We start from the raw sequence: 19637 nt of genomic DNA on the forward strand, positions 1-19637 counted from the left end.
GTAGCATATACTCCCTCTGTAAACTAATATAAGAGCGTTTAGAACACTATTTTAGTGATCTAAACGTTCTTATATTAGTTTACAGTGGGAGTAGTTATTTATTTTGTAGTTTATTTTTAATTAGGTTTATAGCAACAACAGTACTGTCTTTCTGGTTCTGTTTTACTCTTTTCTTTATAGTTTTAGTTGTTTTAAATTATTTATTTTTGTCACTTTTGACAAATTTAGTTTTGTTTATGTTAGTAAACAAAAGAAAATTTTATTTTTATTTTAAAAATGTAATTTATTTAGTTTTGTATGAAAACTTGTATAGGTCATAGTTAGAGTTTTATAAAAGCTTTTTATTTGTTTCTTTTTGCAAATAAAATTTTACTAAAAATAATTTCGGTTAAGTTAGTTGTTTTATTTTTATTTTTTGTTAACTTATTAGTTTAGTGTTTTAGTTGTTGTTAAGTTTTTACTTAGGGCAAAACTTTGTTAGAAGTTTGTAGCAAAGTCAAAGATTTTCGTTAGTAGTTTTTCTTTCTAGTTTTATTTGAAGCTTTTTGGAATTTGTTGGAGTTTTATTATTGAGTTTTTATTTGTTATTTGTTATTTTTATTTTGAGTGTTAGTATTGTTTGCTAGAATGATTGCTTATGGGAATGCTATGTTTGACTTGTATAGATATTCTTCGGAGAGTGACGAATAGTTCTTTCAAGTTTTGTGAGAGCGTTGTTATCTTCATCAACTTACCAGGCAAGTTCACTTTTACCATATTTTTTGTACCTATGTTTTACTTGCATGTAGTAGCACCCTTTCAACAATCCCTCCAGTAGTGTTATTGAATCTTGTAGTTGAGTAGAATGCATGAGGTAGGAACCCATCTCCCCGTTAACAAGTCCCGGACGTTATATAGTTTAATTGCTATGCTATAGTAGACGGGGTTCGGTATGAGTGCACGAGAGTGGTGTGAAGAAGGAGGACTCTACGTCAATGACAACAACTCCATGATCGAGTCTGCAAGGACTGCATCTTCAAGGCCTCAAGACTTCAAGACACGAGACAAGAATTCAATACACACTACTTGGTGAAGGACGGTTGACGGGCACCCTGGAGAAACTTGTGGATGTCCGGTATGCATGGAGAAGCGCCATGAAGAGACGGAAGAATACTTCATGCCCGGAAGCTTACCTGTGCAACCGCAAGTCACTATGGGCTTTGGCTTGGTTGACTCTAGTGGTGACTCTGGCTGGGACGGTGCTAGCAAATGTAGAACTACGATAGGATTGGATAAGCATCGGACAGTGGTTAGGGGAACTCTTCGAAAGACCATGTTTCGATCATCTTGTTCTCAAACATCATGAAGTGCGATAATGTAAAAAGAGGGATCGAATCTTGCGGGTAAAGTGTATGAAACTCTGCAGAGGGTTAAAACCTAATCGATTAGCCGTGTCCCCGGTTACGGACAGTTTGAGCATCTGGACCTAGATCTATCTCGGAACTCTCAACACTAGACTGATAACATAATTGTGGGCAACTTATGATATTTGGGCTATGAGACATCGGTTGGTGGAATCATGTTATGATAGAAAACTCTGTAGTACAGACTCCAGTTATATCCTTTGATGTAGGAAAAATAAAACCAGCTTTTATGCAAAACAACTCAGACACAAAGCCACAAAGCCATATTGCATATCGTATAGTTTTATCATCTATTTTTCTTACAGTGATCTTGCCGGTACATTCAATGTACCAACCCACACGGCTGCAACGTATCATGTTGCAGATTTTTCTTCGACGAGTAAGAGTTACGATACAGGGTTACAGTCTATAGTCAACCGGTCGATGGCGTTGATGGGACTCCACACCCGACTATTTGTTTCCGCTGACAATTATGAGGTATATATCAGTTTTACGTTATTTATACATGTGATTGCACTTTGATATATACATTGATGTACTGTGTGTGCCAGCATACTGATCCAAGGATGGCACAGATACACAGAGGCTTGAGCGTTTGAGGTGGGGTCACTACAGCTCTTCCTTTGGGTCAATTTTTTATTTGTTTGGGAGGCAATGGAGCAACGGTAGCTAGGTTTTGGATTGCTGGTCAGGTTCTCTCTGCTGGCCGCGCAGGCCAGGGCGTGTTGAGAGCGTAGGAATAGAAGAGCGGAGCACTCACCACCGATAAAAACCACCAAAAGAGAGCAGCTTTTCTTTTCTTTGCGAGGAGGAGACATTGAGGCAACATGAAGGCACTGTCTGGGAAGAATAGGAACAAGGATGAGCCCAACTTGAACGACGGACCTAGCAATTCTGAGCTGAACTAGCTGCTTGGTAACCATAGCTCTTTGACGACTTTGTCTATTCCTCCCAAGTTCGACCCCATTGCGTGAAGGAAATATGCCTATAGGCAATAATAAAGTAATTATTTATTTCCTTATTTCATGATAAATGTTTATTATTCATGCTAGAATTGTAGTAAACCGGAAACTTAGTACATGTGTGAATACATAGACAAAGCATATTATCCCTAGTATGCCTCTACTAGACTATCTCGTTAATCAAAGATGGTTATGTTTCCTAACCATAGACATGTGTTGTCATTTGATTAATGGGATCACATCATTAGGAGAATGATATGATGGACATGACCCATCCATTAGCTTAGCATTATGATTGTTACAGTTTCATTGCTACTGCTTTCTTCATGACTTATACATGTTCCTCAGACTATGAGGTTATGCAACTCCCGAATACCAGAGGAACACTTTGTATGCTACCAAACTACACAACATAAAAGGATGATTATAAATGTGCTCTACATGTGTCTCCGAAGGTGTTTGTTGGGTTGGCATAGAGCGAGATTAGGATTTGTCACTCCGTGTTTTGGAGAGGTATCTCTGGGCCCTCTCGGTAATACTCATCACTAAAAGCCTTGCAAGCATTGTGATTAATGAGTTAGTTGCGGGATGAAGTATTACGGAATGAGTAAAGAGACTTGCTGGTAATGAGATTAAACTAGGTATGATGATACGACGATCGAATCTCGGGCAAGTAACATACTGATGACAAAGGGAACAACGTATGTTGTTATGCGGTTTGACCGATAAAGATCTTTGTAGAATATGTAGGAACCAAAATGAGCATCCAGGTTCCACTATTGGTTATTGACTGTAGATGAGTCTCGGTCATGTCTACATAGTTCTCGAACTCGTAGGGTCCGCACACTTAACGTTTGATGACGATATGTATTATGAGTTATGTGTTTTTGATGATCGAAGTTTGTTCGAAGACCCGGATGAGATCACAGACATAACGAGGAGTCTCGAAATGGTCGAGACATAAAGATTGATTTATTGGACGGATATATTCGGACACCAGAAGTGTTCCAGAGAAGTTTCGGATAAACTCGAAGTGCCGGAGGGTTACCAGAACCCCCCGGGAAAAGTTACAGGCCTTATGGGCCATAAGAAGGAAGCACACCAGCCCCTTAGGACTAGGAGAAGGGGGCCGCCCCCCCTTTCCTTCTCCTTCTCCCTTCCCCCTTTCCTACTCTGTGTGGGAGGTGGAATCCTACTAGGACTAGGGAGTCCTAGTAGGACTCCACACCTTGGCTCGTCCCCCTATATGGCCGGCTGCGTCTCCCTCTCCCTCCTTTATATACGGGGGCAGGGGGGCACCCTAGAACACATAAGTTGATCTTTAGTCGTGTGGGGTGCCCCCTCCACAGTTTCCACCTCGGTCATATCGTCGTAGTGCTTAGGCGAAGCCCTGCGTCGGTAACGTCATCATCACCGTCACAACACCGCCGTGCTGTCGGAACTCTCCCGCGGCCTCAGCTAGATCTAGAGTTCGAGGGACGTGACCAAACTGAACGTGTGCAGATCGCGAAGGTGCCGTGCGTTCGGTACTTATCGGTTGGATCGCGGAGACGTTCGACTATAGCAACCGCGTTATGATACGTCTCCAACGTATCTATAATTTTTGATTGTTCCATGCTATTATATTACCGTTTTGGATGTTTATCGGCTTTACTTTACACTTTTATATCATTTTTGGGACTAACCTACTAACCGGAGACCTAGCCCGAATTGCTGTTTTTTTTCCTATTTCAGTGTTTCGAAGAAAAGGAATATCAAACGGAGTCCAAACAGAATGAAACCTTCGGGAGCGATATTTTGGGAACAAACATGATCCAGGGGACTTGGAGTGGAAGTCAGGAAACAAGCGAGGCGGCCACGAGGGTGCCCGGCGCGCCCCTTACAGGTGGGCGTGCCCCCCACACTCGTGGGCCCCTCGAGCATCCACCGACCTACTTCTTCCTCTTACATATACCCATGTACCCCGAAAACAACAGATGCGACCACGAAAAACTATTTCCACCGCTGTAACCATCTGTATCCGTGAGATCCCATCTTGGAGCCTTCGCCGGTGCTCCGCCGTAGGGGGAATCGATCACAGAGGACCTCTACATCATCTCCAAGGCCTCTCTGATGAGTTGTGAGTAGTTTACCACAGACCTTCGGGTCCATAGTTATTAGCTAGATGGCTTCTTCTCTCTCTTTTAATCTTAATACAAAGTTCTCCTTCCTCTTCTTGGAGATCTATTCGAGGTAACTCTTTTTGCGGTGTGTTTGTCGAGATCCGATGAATTGTGGGTTTATGATCAAGTTTATCTATGAGAAATATTTGAATCTCCTCTGAATTCTTTTATGTGTGATTAAGTTATCTTTGCTAGTGTCTTCGAATTATCAGTTTGGTTTGGCCTACTAGATTGATGTTTCTTGCAATGGGAGAAGTGCTCAGCTTTGGTTCAATCTTGCGGTGTACTTTCCCAGTGACAACAGGGGCAGCAAGGCACGTATTGTATTGTTGCCATCGAGAATAAAAAGATGGGGTTTATATCATATTGCATGAGTTTATCCCTCTATATCATGTCATCTTTCTTAATGCGTTACTATTTTCTTCATGAACTTAATAATCTAGATGCATGCTGGATAGCGGTCGATGTGTCGAGTAATAGTAGATGTAGGCAGGAGTCGGTCTACTTGTTACGGACGTGATGCCTATATACATGATCATGCCTAGATAATCTCATAACTATGTGCTTTTCTATCAATTGCTCGACAGTAATTTTTTCACCCACCGTAATAATTATGCTATCTTGAGAGAAGCCACTAGTGAAACCTATGGCCCCCGGGTCTATCTCTTATCATATAAAATTTCAATCTACTTTTATTTGCATCTTTACTTTTCCAATATATATCATAAAATACCAAAAATATATTTATCTTATCAGATTATCTCTATCAGATATCACTTTCGCAAGTGGCCGTGAAGGGATTGACAACCCCTTTATTGCGTTGGTTGCGAGTTCTTGTTTGTTTGTGTAGGTGCGTGGGACTTGCGAGGAGCCTCCTACTGGCTTGATACCTTGGTTCTCAAAAACTAAGGGAAATACTTACGCTACTATTGCTGCATCACCCTTTCCTCTTCAAGGAAAACCAAGGCAAGCTCAAGACGTAGCAAGAAAGATTTCTGGCGCCGTTGCCGGGGAGGTCTTCTCTCAAGTCAAGACCTACTAAGTACGCATCACAAACTCATCTCCCTCGCATTATATTATTTTCCATTTGCCTCTCGTTTTCCTCTCCCCCACTTCACCCTTTGCCATTTTATTCGCCCTCTCTTTCCCAATCTCCTCTCTCTCTCGCTTGCATTTTTGTGTGCTCGTGTGTTAGTTATTTATCTCGTTATCATGGCTAGTCCTCCTATCATCATTAATACTCCCAATCATGAAGTTCTTAATTTTAAACAAACGGAGGGAGAAAACCTTAAAGATGCTTGGTATAGAATTTGCAATGCTCAAAATAGATCTACTAGGAAGCAATCCACTTCCGTTCTTCTTCGCAATTTTTATGTAGGCATTACCCCTTGGAATAGATACATTCTTGATACCATTACCGGAGGGAATTTTTTGGGTAGCCATACTTTTGATGCTTACAATGCCATGATAGATTTGTTCGGTCTACCACCTCTTTTGGTTAATGGAACAATTTTAACTTTAGAACATGTGATGCAAAGGCTTGATATTATTGAAGATAAAGTTTCTACTATCGAGTTGATTGAAAATTTGGATAAAAAAATCCAAAACAAATTACTCAATATGGATCTAAGGTTGGAGTTACTTTGAAACGTTTAAAAGAGAAGGAACCTATACTTAATGAAAGGATAGATCAAGATTCCTTTAGGGTCTTCCTTTTCATCCATGAAAAATACTCCAACTCCTCCTATTAAATTTGGCAAATTAATGTATGTTCCTAAAAATAAGGGTCAATCTTCTAGTAAGGAAAATGCGTGTCTCAAATCCATAAGTGTTCACCCCAGTTTTTCCACTATCATTAAGGAACCTTTTGCTACAAGTGAATTTCTTGATTGCTTGCCTAAAAGTTTATTCATCACTAAAAGAAAGAATTCCCCAAGTGCTCTACTTATGAATCAAGTGCCAAAGATGGCACTATTTAGATCTATCCTCGCTTTTATGCCTAGCTTGGGGCGTTAAACAATAGCGCTAGTTGGGAGGCAACCCAATTTTATTTTATTTATTTTTTCTTGTTTTTGCTTATGTTTAGTAATAAATTTTGCATATACTTTCTGTTAGATGTGTTTTCTTGTTTTAATTAGTGTTTGTGCCAAGTAGAACCTATAGGATAACCTATGGTAAGAGTTAATTTGATTCTGCTGAAAAACAGAAACTTTGCGCTCACGAGAAAAAAAATTCAATAAATCACAGAAACATGCTTTTGCGTTGATTCTTTCTTATGTAGATCCATAGACAAATTGACTAGGACGTCCTATTTTGGTAGGATTTTTAAGGTTCCAGAAGTATTCGAAAGTTACAGATTGCTACAGACTATTCTGTTTTTGACTGATTCTGCTTCTAGTGTGCTGTTTGCTTATTTTGATGCAACTATGGCTAGTATGTAGGGGTATGATTCATAGATAAGTTGGAATACAGTAGGTTTAACACCAATATAAAGAAAGAATGAGTTCATTACAGTAGCTTATGTGGTGTTTTTCTTTCTTGCACTAACGGAGCTTACGAGATTTCCTGTTGAGTTTTGTGTTGTGAAGTTTTCAAGTTTTGCGTAAAGATTTGATGGACTATGGAATAAAGGGTGGAAAAAGCCTAAGCTTGGGGATGCCCATGGCACCCCAAGATATTCAAGGATAACCAAAATCCTAAGCTTGGGGATGCCCTGGAAGGCATCCCCTCTTTCGTCTTCGTCTATCGGTAACTTTACTTGGAGCTATATTTTTATTCGCCACATGATATGTGTTTTCATTGGAGCGTTGTGTATGATATTAGTCTTTGCTTGTTAGTTTACCACAATCATCCTTGCTGTACACACCTATTGGGAGAGAAATACTTGATTTGAAATTTATTAGAATACTCTATGTGCTTCACTTATATCTTTTGAGCTAGATAATTTTTGCTCACTTATATCTTTTAGAGCACGGCAGTGGCTTTATTTTGAAGAAATTGTTGATCTCTCATGCTTCACTTATATTATTTTTAGAGTCTCTTAGAACAACATGGTATTTGCTATGGTTATAAATTTGGTCCTTGAATGATGGGCATCCAAGTTGGGTATAATAAAAACTATCATAGAAAGTGAATTGGATGCTATGATCAATTTGATACTTGATAATTGTTTTGAGATATAGAGGTGGTGATATTAGAGTCATGCTAGTTGGGTAATTGTGAATTTAAAGAATACTTGTGTTGAAGTTTGTGATTCCTGTAGTATGCACGTATGGTGAACCGCTTTGTGATGAAGTTGGAGCACAATTTTATTTATTGATTGTCTTATGAGTGGCGGTCAGGGATGAGCGATGGTATTTTCCTACCAATCTATCCCCCTAGGAGCATGCACGTAGTACTTTGTTTTCAATGGCTTGTAGATTTTTGCAATAAGTATATGATTTCTTTATGACTAATGTCCATGGATTATACGCACTCTCGCCCTTCCACCATTGCTAGCCTCTCTTGTGCCGCACAACTTTCGCTGGTACCATACACCCACCATATACCTTCCTCAAAATAGCCACCATACCTACCTATTATGGCATTTCCATAGCCATTCCGAGATATATTTCCATGCAACTTTCCACCGTTCTGTTTATTATGACACGCATCATCATTGTCATATTGCTCTTTGCATGACCATGTAGTTGACATCGTATTTGTGGAAAAGCCACCTCATAATTTTTCATACATGTCACTCTTGATTCATTGCATATCCCAGTACACCGCCAGAGGCATCCATATAGAGTCATATCTTGTTCTAAGTATCGAGTTGTAAATAAATAAAAGTGTGATGATCTTCATTATTAGAGCATTGTCCCAGTGAGGAAAGGATGATGGAGACTATGATTCCCCCACAAGTCGGGATGAGACTTCGGACTTCAAAAGAAAAAAGAAAGAAAGAAAAAGGCCAAATGAAAAAAAGAAAGGCCAAATAAAAAAAAGAGAAAACAATTTGAGAGAAAAAGAGAGAAAGGACAATGCTACTATCCTTTTTACCACACTTGTGCTTCGAACTAGCAACATGATCTTCATGATAGAGAGTCTCATATGTTGTCACTTTCATATATTAGTGGGAATTTTTCATTATAGAACTTGGCTTGTATATTCCAATGATGGGCTTCCTCGAAATGCCCTAGGTCTTCATGAGCAAGCAAGTTGGATGCACACCCACTTAGTTTCTTTTGTTGAGCTTTCATACTTTTGTAGCTCTAGTGCATCCGTTGCATGGCAATCCCTACTCACTCACATTGATATCTATTAATGGGCATCTCCATAGCCCGTTGATACGCCTAGTTGATGTGAGACTATCTTCTCCTTTTTTGTCTTTGAGGGAGTCCTGGATAAGGGGGTATCCGGACAACCGGACTATGTACTTTGGCCGGACTGTTGGACTATGAAGATACAAGATTGAAGACTTTGTCCCGTGTCCGGATGGGACTCTCCTTGGCGTGGAAGGCAAGCTTGGTGATTCGGAAGTAGATCTCCTTCTCTATAACCGACTCTGTGTAACCCTAGCCCCCTCCGGTGTTTATATAAGCTGGAGGGTTTAGTCCGTAGGACACATCAATAATCATACCATAGGCTAGCTTCTAGGGTTTAGCCTCTCTGATCTTGTGGTAGATCAACTCTTGTAATACTCATATCATCAAGATCAATCAAGCAGGAAGTAGGGTATTACCTCCATCAAGAGGGCCCGAACCTGGGTAAACAATGGTCCCCAGTCTCCTATTACCATTAGCCTTAGACGCACAGTTCAGGACCCCCTACCCGAGATCCGCCGGTTTTGACACCGACATTGGTGCTTTCATTGAGAGTTCCTCTGTGTCGTTGCTGTAAGGCTTGATGGCTTCTCCAATCTTCAACAACGCTGTCCTGGGTGAGACTTTTCTCCCTGGACAAATCTTCGTGTTCGGATGCTTCGTACTGCGGGCCAACTCGCTTGGCCATCTGGAGCAGATCAATAGCTACGCCCCGGGCCATCAGGTCAGGTTTGGAAACCTAAACTACATTGTCGACATCCGCGGAGACTTGATCTTTGACGGATTCGGGCCCATGTCAGGAGCGCCGAACGATCAAGATGTGCATGACCTAGATCTGCCGTTGGACAGTATTCAGAACACCGCGCCTGCTACGGCTCGGGACTTTGTTCCAGAGCCGATTGTTCCTTTCGAGGACAGGTGGATGGACCCCGCCCCGGAGGCTGCACACTCATTGGCGTTGGAGCTGAACACAGACTCCGCTCCTAAGGACAACTGTGTCTCCGAACCCTCGGACTTATCTTCGGTCCCAGGTCCCGGACCGCGTGCATCCATGCCCATCGAATCTGATTGGGCTCCGGTCACGGAATTCACCGCGGCGGATATCTTCCAGCACTCCCCCTTTGGCGATGTGCCAAATTCATTAAGGTCTCTCTCTCTGTCAGGAGATTCCTGGCCGAACTATGTTCGGCTAGAGTGGGAAGCAGGCGACGAAGAAATTCGTCACCCACCCACCACCCACTTCATAGCCACGGTCGATGATTTGACCGACGTGCTTAACTTCGACTCCAAAGACATCGACGGTATAGATGAAAATGCGAGAGAAGAACAGGAACCACCGCCCACAGGGCGCTGGACTGCCACCTCTTCATATGATATATATATGGTGGATCCTCCCAAAGAAAACAATGGTGATGAGGCAACAGGAGATAACCCCTCAGGGAAGAAATGAAAGCATGGCGTCATCGGCGCCGCTCCAAACCGCGCCATAGCAACACCGGCACTGGAGAATAAAATAATCTAGATGGCGCCGAAGAGGAATACAATCCTGATCAGCCTACCTTCGAGCAAGCCGAACAAGAACACGGGCAGGTCAGCCCAGATGAATAGGCGACGGACGGATACTTGGAGGACGATAACTATATGCCTCCCTCCGAAGACAAGGTGAGCCTCGGTGACGACAAATTCGGCGTACCGGAGAATCCCATAGAGCAGGAGCGCTTCAAGCACCCGCTTATAGCCACTGCAAGAAGCCTGCAAAAGAAGCAGCAGCAGCTCCAAGCTGATCAAGATCTGCTCGTAGACAGATGGACCGAGGTCCTGGCGGCCGAAGAATACGGACCCGAGCCTCCCATCAGGGGATACCCAAAGCACAAATCGCTAGAAGAAGAGGCTGAAGAGCCTGAACTTCCAGCACAAGATGAGGCTGACCGGCCACATCATGGCCCGGATAAAACCACATACCAGCCCGCACCCCCACGCCGGTTCACTATGGCCCGGGGCAACACACAGGACCTGCGAGACACATTGGAAAACAACACAGAACAACCAAGATCAATCTACGGATCACGAGGGCGCACCACAACACATGAGGATGATTGTCATGCCGGATACACTAATAATAAATCCAGCCGGGCCAAACATAACCGGCCAGACCTAGCCGGACTGCGTCGTGACATAGCCCGGCACAGAGGCGCCACACACCCCCTCTGCTTCACTGATGAAGTAATGGAACATGGATTTCCAGAAGGGTTTAAACCTGTCAACATTGAGTCATACGATGGCACAACAGACCCCGTGGTGTGGATCGAAGATTTCCTTGTCCATATTCACATGGCTCGCGGTGATAACCTACATGCCATCAAGTATCTCCCACTTAAGCTTAAAGGGCCAGCCAGACATTGGCTGAATAGCCTGCCAGCAAACTCCATTGGCAGTTGGGAAAATCTTGAGGACACATTCCTCGATAACTTCTAGAGCACCTACGTGCGACCATCGGATGCTGATGACTTAAGTCACATTACCCAACAGCCTGGAGAGTCAGCCAGGAAATTCTGGACTCGATTTCTAACTAAAAAGAACCAAATTGTCGACTGTCCGGACGCCGAGGCCCTGGTGGCCTTTAAGTATAATATCCGCGACAAGTGGCTTGCCCGACACCTCGGCCAAGAAAAACCGAAGTCCATGGCGGCCCTCACGACACTAATGACCCACTTCTGCACGGGCGAGGACAGCTGGCTGGCTGGCAGTAACACCGCGCCAGGAAACTCTGGCACTTCAGATATCCGCGATAGTAGCGGAAAGCCATGGCGCAATAGACATAAGCATCGGAACAATGACGACAATACCGAAGATGCGATAGTCAATGCCGGATTCAGCAACTCTGAATCCGATCAGCGGAAGAAGCCGTTTAAAAGAAACAATCCGGGATCGTACAGTCGGGACCGCATACTCGACCGCTCGTGCCAGATTCATGGCACCCCTGATTAACCAGCCAATCAAACTAACAGAGATTGCTGGGTGTTCAAACAGGCTGGCAAGATAAATGCCGAGAACAAGGACAAGGGGCTACACATCAATGATGATGAGGAGCCCCGGCGTCCGAACACTGGGGGACAAAAGAACCCCCCCCAGGTGAAAACGGTAAACATGATCTACGCCACTCACATCCCCAAACGGGAGTGAAAGCGTGCACTTAGGGACATCTAAGCGATGGAGCCCGTCGCCCCAAAGTTCAACCCATGGTCATCCTGCCCGATCACCTTTGATCATAGGCACCATCCCACCAGCATCCGTCACGGCGGCTCATCCGCATTGGTCCTTGACCCAATCATCGACGGATTCCATCTCGCGCGAGTCCTCATGGACGGTGGTAGTAGCCTGAACCTGCTCTATCAGGACACAGTGCGCAAAATGGGCATAGATCCCTCACGGATCAAGCCAACCAAAAGCACCTTTAAAGGTGTAATTCCAGGGGTAGAGGCCCGCTGCACGGGCTCAATAAAACTGGAAATGGTCTTCGGATCTCCGTATAATTTCCGAAGCGAGGAGTTAATCTTCGACATCGTCCCTTTCCGTAGTGGCTATCATGCACTACTGGGACGAACTGCGTTTGCTCGATTCAGTGCGGTACCACACTATGCATACCTCAAGCTCAAAATGCCAGGACCCCGCGGGGTTATAACAGTCAACGGAAACACAGACCGCTCCCTCCGTACGGAAGAGCATACTGCGGCCCTGGCGGCCTAAGTACAAAGCAACATTCTTCGACAGACAACCTATTCGGCAACAACAACCCCGAGCACCGTCAAGCGAGTCTGGAGCACCCCGCAACAGGATGGTCAGGCGCGCCAAGAGCATGATTAGCAATTTGGCCTCCGCAATAGCCCCACTGAGGAGGCATTTGCGCCACGCGTACACAACTACGCACTCAAAATACCATGGGCATATGCGGAGGCAAGTCGACGATGCAGCTCACAGTGCGGTTCAGCCCCCACAAGGCTCGCACATCCTTCAACTTCCTTTCTTTTCAGGACCCCACTTTCGGGAAGCCCCTTCAGAGAACCGGACTATCGGACTCATCACTGAGGGGAACACCAAGGAGGCAAGAGGCTTTGCACACAAGGGAATACCCAGGTGGTCTCTTTCAATGATCGTTATACCTGTTTTTACATACCCGCATGCAGCCTGCCCTTGGACAGGACATGTCACATAGTCCTATTTTTCTATGCTTAATGCATTAATTATACACATACGCCTTGCCGTATTATCCAAATAACAATGGGAAATAGTATACAATGTCAGCTTCTTATTACTATCTTCATGTCTTCCCTAGAATATTTATTCAATATTGGATCCGAAAACTTTGGTACGATCCGTGCGCCAGGGGCTTTCTATTGAGCCCCATAACATGGTAATAAAAGTCCGAACACTTTCGACAGTGCGGCACCCCGAACTTATAGCATTATATGCATCAACTCCGAATCATGTCTTGGGTCAATAGTTGGGTTAGCCCGGCTCCCTTGTTTTGGTACCTTACGTTCCGTTACATCGGCTAAGGTAGCGCAGGGAGAACTACTGCAATTGTGTCCCGGTTCTTCCGGACGAGCACCTCAATAGAGAAAGCCGAAAACTGACCGTCATGATGCGGCGAGAGCTGGTCGCTGTTCGCGAGGTACTAAATCCTTAAAGATTTTTTCCGCTTAAGGCGAGGAATTGGCCTTGCCCAATCTAGGCGTGTATAGCACCCCAGTTCGGCCTTCCGAATACTATGGGCTTCGCCGAAATTTAAAATTATAGACTTCTATGGCCAAGTTTGAGTTATAAAGCCGAATAGTCCGATTGCCTTGTTCGCTGCGCTAAACACCTCCTTAAAGGACCAACAATTTGGATAAAGAGTGTTCGGGTTTTCCACGAACACCCCAGTACTAATTACAAGGGGGTGGAAGCCGACGACTGGCCTACTTTCAGATTTTGATAAACGGCCGCAGAGAAGGTAATATTTTAAATCAAACAGAGCGTTATATAGCACAAACAAACTCGTTCTCATATTACAAAGATGACATGATTACATTCACTCAAAGATTATGTTCTTGGCACATTCATTTGCCACAAGCCGAGCGCCTTTCATAATGCCATCATAATATTTTTCGGGGTAGCAATGCTCCTTACCCTCCGGGGGTCCATCCGTCACGAGCTTCTCAGCATCCAGTTTGGCCCAATGCATCTTCGCGTGGGCAAAGGCCCATCGGGCACCGTCAATACAGACGGACTGCTTGATAACTTCTAGCCGTGGACAGGCATGCACCATCCGCTTTACCAGGCCAAAATAGCTGCCGGGTAGGGGCTCTCCAGGCCACATCCGGACTATGAGGTCATTCATGGCCAATTCAGCCGCATTCTGGAGTTCGACCAATTGCTTCAGTTGGTCACTTAGAGGCATCGGTTCTTCGGCCCAGTGTATTGGGACCAGAACAGCTTCTCCGTTGAGCTCCCCTCTTCAGCATGATAGAACTCCGCGGCATCCGAAATGCTACGTGGCAGATCTGCGAATGCCACTGGAGAGATCCGAATTCGTGTAAGTAAAAGAAATGACTCCTCCACATGCCTGCTTTGCATAAAAAATGCCTTAGCCTCCGCTATTTTCTTGGCCACCTGGATTTCCTGGCGGGCCTTTTGGGCTTCGGCCTTGGCGTCTGTCGCACTCTGGAGGGCCTTTGCAAGCTCTGACTCCCGCGTCTTGAATTCATGCTCTAAGGACTCGAACTTCTTGCCGAGCTCCTGGAGCTCTTGCTGTATGTCTCCCACCCGAGCATCTTACTTTTCACACTCGGTGCGCTCCATAGCCACCTTGGCTTCGGCGCGGACAATGCTTTCTTTAGGGCCACCACTTCGGCTGTGGTGCCTATTTAAAATAATTATGCTTTCTGTTAGCATCATCAATTTTTCCCCTCTATATGACACACGGACGGGGTTTCACTTACCTTTGTTCTCCTCGAGCTATCTCTTCACGAGGCCGAGCTCTTCTTCGGCCTGCCCCAGGTTGCGCTTCAGTCCGGCAACCTCAGCTGTGCGTGCAGCGGCGGTCAGCAGCAATGCCTTCTTGTTAACATAGACAAGTACCATTAGCTAGCTGTGGTTTTTTAGTTGACCCTCCGTTTGCCTTTTCCTTCCGAACACCAAACAGAGTTTCAGGGGCTACTGTCTATCAGGTGATATTTCCTCACACATTCTTACTTACCTCAAAGCCTGTTAGCAGGCTGGTGCAGGCTTCGATCAATCCGCTCTTGGTGAACCGAACCTTCTCAATTACCATACTCATAAGAGTACGGTGCTCATCGTCGATGGAACCGCCTCGAAGCACTTCCAACAAATTATAGAACGCCTCTGGCTGGACGGAGGTCGTCGGCACGGCCGGCTCGCCCTCCTTCGCGAAGGGCTGCCTACTGGAATTTGGAGCCTTTGGGGGCTCTGGCGCAGTAACCGGCTGGGAGCCAGATTTGTTGTAGCTCCCGTCAGCATAATCCATGGGGGTCTTACCACCCATGTGTCTGGCGCCTGGGATTTTACCCTGGGGGACCTCCAGAACGACCGCCCCCTGCTCTAGTATCCTTTGGGACAGCACCTCGGTGTCATCCGCGGGTCGTGGGGAGGTTGCCGTAGGGAGTGAATCGCTGATCATCTTTGACTCACTCAAGGATCCCTCCGAAGAGGATACCCCGAGATTGGACCTGGCCAGGCTGCATATACGAGTTCGGCGTTATTACAAACCATGAAGGCGAAGCCGCAAGAAAAAATATAACAGAATGTAGATACTTACGACCTTGCCCAGGGCTTGTCCCTGGGTAGCCACTCCTCCTTGCTGTACGCGGCGGTAGTGGAGTGATCCGAACAGGACGCCTTTCCCTTATTCGGCGTCCCAACCTCCCCCGACGGGGCGGCCTTCCTTTTCTTCTACTCCCGAGTGCGGGGAGGGGGCATTTCCTCATGTTTCCCCCCGTCTCTGTGGAGGGAATCTTCCTCGTCATCCTCGGATGACGAGTCTATCACGACCTTGCACCGGAGACCTTTTCTGGTCCCCGCAGCCGCCTTCTTGGAGCCTTCGGCCCCCTCAGTGGGGGCGGCCTTCTTCTTTCTCTCCTCCCCTTCGTGGGAGGTGTGTGCCTTGTCATCCTTTGGCGAGGCGTCTGGTGCGGCCTCGCGCTGGAGACCCTTCCTGGTCCTAGTGGCCTTCTTTTCAGCCTTTTTCTCTGGCACCTTGTAAGGCACCGGAACCAGCATCTCCGTTAGGAGTGCGTTTACTGGATTCTCAGGCAGCGGAGCCGGGTAGTCAATCCGCTCCGCCGTCTCCACCCAATCCTGTTTGGTCAACATGGTGACTTAAAAATCCTCCCATGAATGTACTGGGGAAGGAACATCTTGTGATAATCAGAGGACTTACCGGATTGGTGAGGCGCTTTGCGCTGAGTCCACGGTCCTCGGAAAGGGGGGAGGAACTTCGCTGGTCTTGAACAATACCCTCCAGACGTCTTTATGCGTCATGTCGAAGAGTTCCAACAACATCTAGTGTTCGGCTGGATCAAACTCCCACATATCGAATGGCCATCTCTGACACGGGAGAATTCGGCAAACGAGCATGACCTGGACCACATTGACATGCTTGATCTTCTTGTCCCTCATACTTTTGATGCAGGTCTCGAGTCCGGTCAGTTCCATGGGTTTGCCCCAGGCCAGGCCCTTCTTTTCCCAAGAAGTGAGCCGCATGGGGATTTCGGATCTGAATTTGGGGGCCTCCACCTAGTTGGTGTCGCGCGGCTCGGTGATGTAGAACCACCCTGATTGCCACCCTTTCATGGTCTCCACGAAGGAGCCGTCAAGCCATGTAACATTGGGCATTCTTCCCACCATGGCGCCTCCGCACTCCCCTGTTGGCCGCTCACGATATTCGGCGTCACACAGAAGATTTGCAACCACAAGCCGAAGTGGGGCTTGATGCGGAGGAAGGCCTCGCACACGACGATGAACGCCGAGATGTTGAGGACAAAATTCGGGGCTAGATCATAAAAATCTAGCCCGTAGTAATACATGAGCCCGCGGAAAAACGAGTGGAGTGGAAGTCCTAGTCCGCAGACGAAATGAGGGAGAAATACTACTCTCTCCTGAGACTTTGGGGTGGGGGTGATCTGTCCCTCTGCCGGAAGCCTGTGTGCGATGCTCTCGACCAGGTATCCGGCCGCCCGAAGCTTGGTAATGTCCTCCTCTGTGACAGAGGAGGCCATCCACCTGCCTCCCGCTCCGGACATGCTGCGGTCCTACGGAGAAGGTGAGAACTTGGGCGCTGGAGCTTGAGAGTGCGAGAACGGATGAGCAAAGGAGGAGGAAGGCGTGGGTGAAAATGGGAGATCCTTGTCCAAAGGCGGTGCAGAATGTGCGCCTCCACACTTGCCTCTCGAAATCACTTATTTTCCAAGCGCCTCGATTGATGGTGCTGGTTGGGTTACCCATACCCGTATTGATGGAGATCCCGCGATAAGGGGACACGATCTCTGCCTTGACAAGACGTGCCAAAGAAACCGCCTCGCGATGTGTGCGGGAGCTGGTTGTGAAAAGCGGTTCGAATAATGACCGGACCATGGTGTGCTGTCACGTTTTGAAGAGTTGTCAGCAGTTTAGATTTGTGAAATATTATTCTCTCTACGGTGGTATATCGAATTTGTCTCCCAGAGGTGGACAATGTTCTTTTGTTCGGAATTTATCTTGGAGAATTCGGAGATGGAACCCGCCTCGCAATGCCGAAGACAATCTACGCCCCGGACTCATCGTCATTGAAGCCTGGTTCAGGGGCTACTGAGAGAGTCCTGGATAAGGGGGTATCCGGACAACCGGACTATGTACTTTGGCCGGACTATTGGACTCTGAAGATACAAGATTGAAGACTTCGTCCCGTGTCCGGATGGGACTCTCCTTGGCGTGGAAGGCAAGCTTGGCGATTCGGATGTAGATCTCCTTCTCTGTAACCGACTCTGTGTAACCCTAGCCCCCTCCGGTGTCTATATAAGTCGGAGGGTTTAGTCCATAGGACACATCGATAATCATACCATAGGCTAGCTTCTAGGGTTTAGCCTCTCTGATCTCGTGGTAGATCAACTCTTGTAATACTCATATCATCAAGATCAATCAAGCAGGAAGTAGGGTATTACCTCCATCGAGAGGGCCCGAACCTGGGTAAATATCATGTCCCCAGTCTCCTGTTAGCATTAGTATGCTTGAAGTATTACTATTTCTTATGTCAATACGAACTTTTATTTTGAATCATTTGGATCTGAACATTCATGCCACAATAAATAAAATTACATTGAGAAATATGCTAAGTAGCATTCCACATCAAAAATTCTATTTTTATCATTTACCTACTCGAGGACGAGCAGGAATTAAGCTTGGGGATGCTTGATACGTCTCCAACGTATCTATAATTTTTGATTGTTCCATGCTATTATATTACCCGTTTTGGATGTTTATGGGCTTTACTTTACACTTTTATATCATTTTTGGGACCAACCTACTAACCGGAGGCCCAACCCGAATTGCTAATTTTTTTGCATATTTCAGTGTTTCGAAGAAAAGTAATATCAAACGGAGTCCAAACAAAATGAAACCTTCGGGAGCGATCTTTTTGGAACAAACGTGATCCAGAGGACTTGGATTGGAAGTCAAGAAACAAGCGAGGCGGCCACGAGGGTGCCCGGCGCGCCCCCTACAGGTGGGCACGCCCCCCACCCTTGTTGGCCCCTCGAGCATCCACCGACCTACTTCTTCCTCTTACATATACCCATGTACCCCAAAAACATCAGAGGCTACCACGAAAAACTATTTCCACCGCCGTAACCTTCTGTATCCACGAGATCCCATCTTGGAGCCTTCGCCGGTGCTTCGCCGAAGGTGGAATCAATCACGGAGGGCCTCTACATCATCTCCAAGGCCTCTCCGATGAGTTGTGAGTAGTTTACCACACACCTTTGGGTCCATAGTTATTAGCTAGATGGCTTTTCTCTCTCTCTTTGAATCTCAATACAAAGTTCTCCTTCTTCTTCTTGGAAATCTATTCGATGTAACTCTTTTTGCGGTGTGTTTTTCGAGATCCGATGAATTGTGGGTTTATGATCAAGATTATCTATGAGAAATATTTGAATCTCCTCTGAATTCTTTTATGTGTGATTAAGTTATCGTTGCAAGTCTCTTCGAATTATCAGTTTGGTTTGGCCTACTAGATTGATCTTTCTTGCAATGCGAGAAGTGCTTAGCTTTGGGTTCAATCTTGCAGTGTCCTTTCCCAGTGATAGCAGGGGCAGCAAGGCACATATTGTATTGTTGCCATTGAGGATAAAAAGATGGGGTTTATATCATATTGCATGAGTTTATCACTCTACATCATGTCATCTTTCTTAACGCGTTACTCTATTCTTCATGAACTTAATACTCTAGATGCATGCTGGATAGCGGTCGATGTGTGGAGTAGTAGTAGATGCAAGCAGGAGTCGGTCTACTTGTTACGGACGTGATGCCTATATACATGATCATGCCTAGATAATGTCATAACTATGCGCTTTTCTATCAATTGCTCGACAGTAATTTGTTCACCCACCGTAATAATTATGCTATCTTGAGAGAAGCCACTAGTGAAACCTATGGCCCCCGGGTCTATCTCTTATCATATAAACTTTCAATCTACTTTTATTTTCATCTTTACTTTTCCAATCTATATCATAAAATCCCAAAAATATATTTATCTTATCATATTATCTCTATCAG

This window comes from Triticum dicoccoides, chromosome 3B, assembly GCF_002162155.2.
Source record: "Triticum dicoccoides isolate Atlit2015 ecotype Zavitan chromosome 3B, WEW_v2.0, whole genome shotgun sequence".
Classification (NCBI taxonomy): Eukaryota; Viridiplantae; Streptophyta; class Magnoliopsida; order Poales; family Poaceae; genus Triticum; species Triticum dicoccoides.